Genomic DNA, 6,310 nt, shown 5'->3' with positions numbered 1-6,310 from the left:
AGAGGGGACACATGTTGATGTAGAAGAGACATGAAGAAGAGGGGACACATGTTGATGTAGAAGAGACATGAAGAAGAGGGGACACATGTTGATGTAGAAGAGACATGGAGAAGAGGGGACACATGTTGATGTAGAAGAGACATGAAGAAGAGGGGACACATGTTGATGTAGAAGAGACATGAGGAAGAGGGGACACATGTTGATGTAGAAGAGACATGAAGAAGAGGGGACACATGTTGATGTAGAAGAGACATGAAGAAGAGGGGACACATGTTGATGTAGAAGAGACATGAAGAAGAGGGGACACATGTTGATGTAGAAGAGACATTAAATAGTTGACTTTGCATAATAGGTGACCTTTAAATGCTTTACATCTTACCTGCAGATAGAGAAGTGGTCCCCGCTCTGCTGCCCTGAGAGAACAGAGGAGAACAGACTGTCTGTAGCTCAGGGACGGATGATAAGAGGACAGAGTGTCCTCTGTTCAGAGGCGTCTCCCTCACCTTCACTCTGCATTTACCTGAGGAGAGTCAGCCTATTCATCAAGTCTAAAGACAGAGAGCTAAATGTTGTGCGGGTTCTTTAACACTCTGAGTCGATGTTGTGATTCTAACTTCTCCAAGTCATCATTCAGTTCTGTGAACTTTGCAAACTCCACTGTCTCTCCTGTGCTGTGCCACCTCTTTTAAAATTGCACAGTTCTTCCACTTTGGGGCAGCATTAGCTCAGTCCTCAGAACTTGGCTTGGATTCTAGTCCCAGTATGGACCAAAAAAACGTGGGCACTGCCGAGCGGTCCTTTTGTACAACTTAATTCCCATTAATGTGTTTATGCACCATTATGCACCAAAGCAAATCAATGTATGTGTAAACCTCCTTAAACCGGATTTGTATTCATATTCTGACACCTGTTTGGCTCTACATGTGTGTCGTATAAGTCTCTTTTGTTGAAACTATGGCAGTGGAGGCAAAACAGCTTATTAGGTTTTGGACGTCCAATAGTAATATTGATTTTTAAAGCTGAAGTGCCCAACAGTATATTGCACAAATGTCCAGTTTACCCACTATTTGAAGATTTCCTTTATCATTTTTTAGCAGGGACAATGTGTTTAAACCCTGCAGTTTGTTTAAAGAATGAAAGATTTAGTCTACTATAATTGCATTCTGTAGCATTGCAGGATGAAAAGGATCTAAATATTGAATTGAATGAACAGTAAAGCTGAAACCATGTCAATAAATAGCAGATAGTTGGGAAGCATCATTTTATTAATTGACCTTCATGATGCATTATCTGCATTTAGAAAATAATTCGCAATTTGGGATCATTAAAGTACATCTTATCTTATCTTAGTGTTGAAAAACCTTTGTAAAACCTTTGTATCTTTTTAAAACACTGACATTTCAACACCCGCCCTTAAATTAAGAAATACAATTATAAAAATAAATGAGTGAAAATATACACAAAAAGACCTCAACAATAAATGGCCTACTTTTATAATTTTCGAATCATAAATCTAATGTCCAGAAGCAAAAATGCTAACGTTATGCTATAAAGGAACTACAGCCGAGTCCAGCAGCATGACTTCAACGTCACGCCAACTTAAGATCGATATTCAAACATACAGATTCTAAATGGAACGAGTTGAAGCGTTTGTTTGAACAGTTTGCAGGAGGCAGGTACTTGCTTTCAAGCAGAACAGGGCAAACAAACTTAGAGGAGTGTTTACGTGTTCGGCGTAATGACGTACAACGTCCTCCACAACTTATGTACTCCTATTCAGCCACTTGGTAACAACCATCGTTTTTCAGACACGTCAACTCTTCAGAAATCACCAGTGGGGTCACTGCTGATGGATTTAATGTCGTAGAACAAAACGTGATCCGTCTCTTCAATTTGTGTCAAACACAGACCTTATTTCCAGCTATTTTCCAAAATCACACAGGGGTTGAATCTCAGTAAAAGCCACACACACACACACACACACACACACACACACACACACACACACACACACACACACACACACACACACACACACACACACACACACACACACACACACACACACACAGTGAGATATACATTTGTTTTATTTCAGCCACTAAAGCCGGCGATGGGTTTATTTAAACAATATGTTGCCATAAAAATGTGGATAATAATGAGCTGCACAGTCCCAGGCTGCATGATGTCATCACAAAGGAATGCATTGGGTAATATGAAACAACTATCTAACAGCCTTCCAATCAAACTGCAGATCATTTGCGTCTCTCCTCACCTCTGTTTATTCTCCTTCTCTTTACTCTGACTCTTTACTGTCTGCAATTACCTTTTTTATTTCAATCAGAAAGCTCATTAACATTCCTGCCTGTAGGACAGCAACAGCACCGGCGGGGTGGGGGAGGGGGGAGAGCAGAGGGGGGGAGACCGGTGAGCCTAACACTGGCCCTCACCCGCTGCTGAGGACGTGTAGCGCCCCGAGGCCCCGGCAGCCACAGAGACCCTGTGCACAGGAGCTTTCAGAGGCCACTCACAGGGGGCCAGCAGGGACAGCAGGGGCAGCAGGGGCAGCAGGGGCCAGCAGGGGCAGCAGGGGCAGCAGGGGCCAGCAGGGGCAGCAGGGGTAGCAGGGGCAGCAGGGGCAGCAGGGGCAGCAGGGGCAGCAGGGGTAGCAGGGGCAGCAGGGGCAGCAGGGGCAGCACCTCCAGCCTGAGAGCCCCTCTCTGCTCTCCATCTTTACTCCACTCTCTGTCTCAGGACCATTCTGTGTGGAGCTCACAGGAGATGCACATGTTTGTGGTGAGTTTCCACACATGTATGTGTTCGGGTCACATCTGACTGTTTTACTACTTTCAACAATCATAACAATTGTATTTTACATTTGATTGCTTCAAGGCCTTATGATATCCTCCACAGTAGAACTGTGAACATAATACAAATTCTGATCTCTTGAAAAAGAGATCAATGATCTCAATGGGATACACCTGGATAAATAAAGGTTTGAAATCACCACTCCCTGAATTTTGAGTGGGTTAGTTTTTAACACTTTTTGTTCCCTGTCAAAAATGACCTGAAATGAATGGGTAACCCTAGATTATGTTCATCGTCAGATAGCACACCCACAAATCTACAACCATGTTCATTTTGGAATACATTTTCAATGTCTGGTCTTTGTATATTCACTGCAGCATTAGTGTAAAACAGTATGCTGATCAATAGTTTACAGCCCCACAGGGGATGACAATATACTTAATGAACAATATTTTGACATTCATTGAAAAAAATATTCTTCTATCTTTTTTTTATTCGGAAGAAAGTCACATGCGCCTTTTTGGAACTAAGATTTTATCTCATATAAACTAAGAAAAAGGGCGTATCTGATAAAAATAGGAAAAAGGCTTTACATTTATGAGTTAAAAAGTAACAGTAATCAATTGTTATAATAACAATATCATATAAAAATATCCTTATATCATATTAGTTCATTGAATGTAATTATTTAAAAATAAACATAAATAACCATTTTGCCCAATAGTTAATTGTTTAGCCATTAGTCATTTTCTGCCAACAAACTGTTTGTCCCGTTGTGTCTTTGGTTCTGTTTCGGACCGTGTGTTATAGGGCTGTGTAATTAATCGTATTTTAATCTCGATTACGATTTTGGCTTGCAACGATTACGAAAACAACGTAATCGAAATAAAACGATTATTTTGCTGCGTGCGCTTTCGCCCCTCCCTAAAAGCCCCCTCGGCCAGGTTGTGAGTGACAATAGTTGTGTGAGTTCAGCGCGAGCGTAGATGGCAGAACAAGAGCAACTCGTGACCAAGAAAGGTCAAACGAATTCTGCTGTTTGGAAATACTTTGGGTTTAAGGAGTCCGACGTGGAACAAAAAATAGTACAGTGCAGCAGGGGCGGACTGGCCATCTGTGTGTTCTGGAGAATCACACAGACGGCCGGCTCGGCCCGCTTTTTTTAAACGTCATCATTTCAGTTGCGCTGACAGGCGACAGAGGTCCACAGTTTCCCCGCAGCGAGGCCCCCCCCCGCCCCCCTGTTGACAGTTCACGAGCGTGCCCCCTCGACTTCATCCACCACATCACAGTCATCAATTAAGGACGCGCTTTACAGTGCAACGTCCTACTCAACCAGCTCGCAAAGACACAAAGATATAACACATGCCATCACATTCTACATAGCTAAAGACATGTGCCCAGTTAGCACGGTTAGCAACCAGGGGTTTAAGCAACTGGCTAACACTATGGACAAGCGTTACGCAATGCCATCTCGGCATCATTTCACCAGATCTGCACTGCCTGCCCTATATGACAAATGCCGTGGGGAAGTTAAAAAAGATGTGGCTTCAGCTGAATACTTTGCAGTTGAGTTATAATAAAGTTCAGGGTAATTATTATTTTTGTTTTTTTAAGTTCAATAAATCTATACATTTCAAAGTCAATAAATAATCGTATTTAATAATCGTGATATCAATATTGACCAAAACAATCGTGATTATGATTTTTGCCATAATCGAGCAGCCCGTGTGTTGTGAGAAGGACTTGAAATCCAGAAAGTCACTGTGCCCAAGCTCAATCACCTTCTATGGCCTGTTCCTCCTTGCCATCCTCACAAGAGTGTAGTACCCCTCCGAACTGTACACAGGCCCTTTTTTTCTGGCGGTCTCAATGGCTGCATGGACACTGTCACATTCCATCTTGCTGTGTCCAGACTCCATGAATGTATGGTCAATAATGGAGATGGGCAAGGTGTTGACTGCATGGAGACACATGGCACTAAAACCAGCATTCCTTCTGCCCTCCACATGTGTCAGAGTACAGCACCACATGCTCAGTACCTGAAAGAGTTGACAGATACTGGAACATGCATGTGCTGATCTCTGATGAGTTGAATTCTCTGTTGAAGATGGATCTGTAGAAACTAAGTTTCCTTTGTCACTCAGCATTGACTTTGAATCCTGGATTATTTAATTCTCTTCATCAAGCTCTTCTGCATCTTGAAATAAGCGTAGTAACACTTCTTCAGCAGTGAAAAGCTTTCTTCTCGTGGTTGACCTAGCTTGCTTACATGTGGTGTCAGCCATTTTGACTCAAGTGCTATCCAAAGGCTTTACCCATAATACATTTCTCAGGGCCAAAAGGGCGTAAGTGCACTTACGTCCTTTTGGCCCCAAATAGTTCAGTGTGTTCTGTGTTAGTTCTTTTGGTTTTTGATTAATAACTCTGGATTGGTTTAGAGTTCACATGCACCCTTTTGGCAGTATAGAAAGAGCTCATCGAGAGCTTTCATTTGATATAACTCATTTTTGACCAAAATGTCACTTGCGCCCCTCTGGTTCTCACCCCTCGATATGTACTTTGTTTCTTGGCAGTACCTTTTAAAGTTTAGGTACTACTGTACTAGATTCCACGAGGTAGTGCTTTGATTCCTGATCCACTATCAATCATATAGGCACCTTATAGGGCTGTGTGATTGACTGATATGTGTTGTAATAAACTTCCCAACAGATTGTTCTTTACAAGTCACCTGTAAGTTAGTACTATTTGTCATAATTCTGCTGATCATTTTTTGTTTTTATCTTTTTGGTTTTTAAATGTACAGATTGATAATTTTTCCCTTTTTGTATTCTTGTTATTTGATTATTTTCTGTGTTTGATTGTTGCATGTTTTTTCATCGTGTTTTAAACGATGGTGTCTTTTGCTTTTTCTGTCTTCCATTCGTTTAGTGACTGTTTGTTTTTGGTGTTCATCTCAATGCATTTTATATGATAACTGTTTGACAAGATAACATTCAAATGATGCTTACCCATCAATGCAAAATAATCTAAATGTATACAAAACAACGGGAACAGATCATTCTGTGAAATTAGTACTTTTACTTTTGATGTCACTTCTGATATTTTTTTATAGTGTTTTTAAGAAATGAATATACTGTATATAAATGGGGTAATTCAGTTGATCTAAACATTATACTTGTAAAAATAAATATAAAAGATTGTTGCCCTTTTATAATGTGTTGTTAATGTGGAAATATCATGTTTTTTTTTACGGTAGTTCTTATAATGTCTCTGTATTTTAAGGATATGCAACAATGCTTTGTTTTTCTTTGGAATATGACTTTCAACCGCAGCAGTCTTCAAATATATTTGCTGATATTGTGTGTATGTTAATTATTTCAATGACAAGAGTTAAATCTTACCTTCACATTCACATCACTTCTTCCTATGTGTAATGCAGAATTGTATCCATTTTGTTGTATTACAGGTTAGATCACCAACTATTACAAAAACAAGTGAA

The sequence above is a fragment of the Trematomus bernacchii genome, unplaced genomic scaffold, assembly GCF_902827165.1.
Source record: "Trematomus bernacchii unplaced genomic scaffold, fTreBer1.1, whole genome shotgun sequence".
NCBI classification, from domain to species: Eukaryota; Metazoa; Chordata; class Actinopteri; order Perciformes; family Nototheniidae; genus Trematomus; species Trematomus bernacchii.
This window is presented reverse-complemented; position numbering follows the sequence as displayed.